The sequence below is a fragment of the Clinocottus analis genome, unplaced genomic scaffold (assembly GCF_023055335.1).
Source record: "Clinocottus analis isolate CAN_PGR_092001 unplaced genomic scaffold, fCliAna1.0.p SCAF_2, whole genome shotgun sequence".
Classification (NCBI taxonomy): domain Eukaryota; kingdom Metazoa; phylum Chordata; class Actinopteri; order Perciformes; family Cottidae; genus Clinocottus; species Clinocottus analis.
The window spans coordinates 15,697,923-15,699,122 of NW_027175931.1; positions in this window are offsets into that span (position 1 = coordinate 15,697,923).

Below are 1,200 nucleotides of genomic sequence, written 5' to 3' on the forward strand. Positions count from 1 at the left end.
CGACATTCTGCTTCTGTATACAAGTCCTGTAATTACTTTTATTGTGACACGAGCCACACTAGAAGAGTTAACAATTATTACTACACACTCGTAATCTTGGTTGAATATAATCGAATTTATTCAACAAGCATGCAAGCATGAAGACAATCTGTTTATTATATATATATATATATATATATATATATATATATATATATATATATATATATATATATATATATACACACACACACACACACACACACACACACACACACACACACACACACACACACACACACACACACACACACACAAAAGAGTTAAAGAGCGCCGGCCTGTAAATTTCTAACACATAACGTGACTGATCTCTTTGATGGCGAATGGCTGATAGTCCAGAATGCCGTTGGGTTCGTGGTGTCATTTATTTAACGTAGACTTGAATCGTTTGGACTTCCCTAATGAATGGTCCGAGGTGTCTGGGCCGCGAGCTTCTGACGGGCTGAGCGCGCGAGCTGTCAACTTTAGAGCCTTTCTGACTTTCACGTCCAGGCTCCTCTCATCACACCGAAGAGAAAAGTGCTGAGGTGTGCTGCTTTGTGCCAAGAAAAAAAGCATGTTAATGAGCAGAAACCATTCTGTGAGGTGGCACAACTCTGGGAGAAGAGGAGAGCCAGAACACGACAATGACAGACGTGTTGTGCAGCTTCTGCTGTGTAATCAAACATGCAGCTCTGGTTGGCGCGTCCACCAGCAAAGCAGGCAGTACATATTGTATATTATAGGACAGCTGGCTTGTTGATGATACACAAAAAAGCCTCCAGATATTCTCAAACAACAAGACAAACATGCCCGACTTGTGCGTAATGTTCTGGCGCAAAGTTAAGGGGTAAACGGGAAACCCGCCATGCAACGCGCGCCTCCGGCTTCGTCATCCCGAAACCGCCTGCATCTACCTGCTGTCCTGTATCTACCTGCTCGGGGTCCTCCTCGTGCCGCCCTCGTGCCCAGCAGACACGTTGCCCAGCATCTGAGAAGTGGCGCCTCTCCCTCCGCGCCGCGCGCCGCCGCGGCTGCTCCCTCCAAACACATTCACTAACATATGACAGTTTGCAGGGAAATTCTTGACAATTGGTGTCTTGAGTGTGTGGCATAAATAGCAGGCAGAGCCCTCGCTGGGTTATGATGGGGCGGCTTGATGGTTGCTGGCATGGCGCGGCG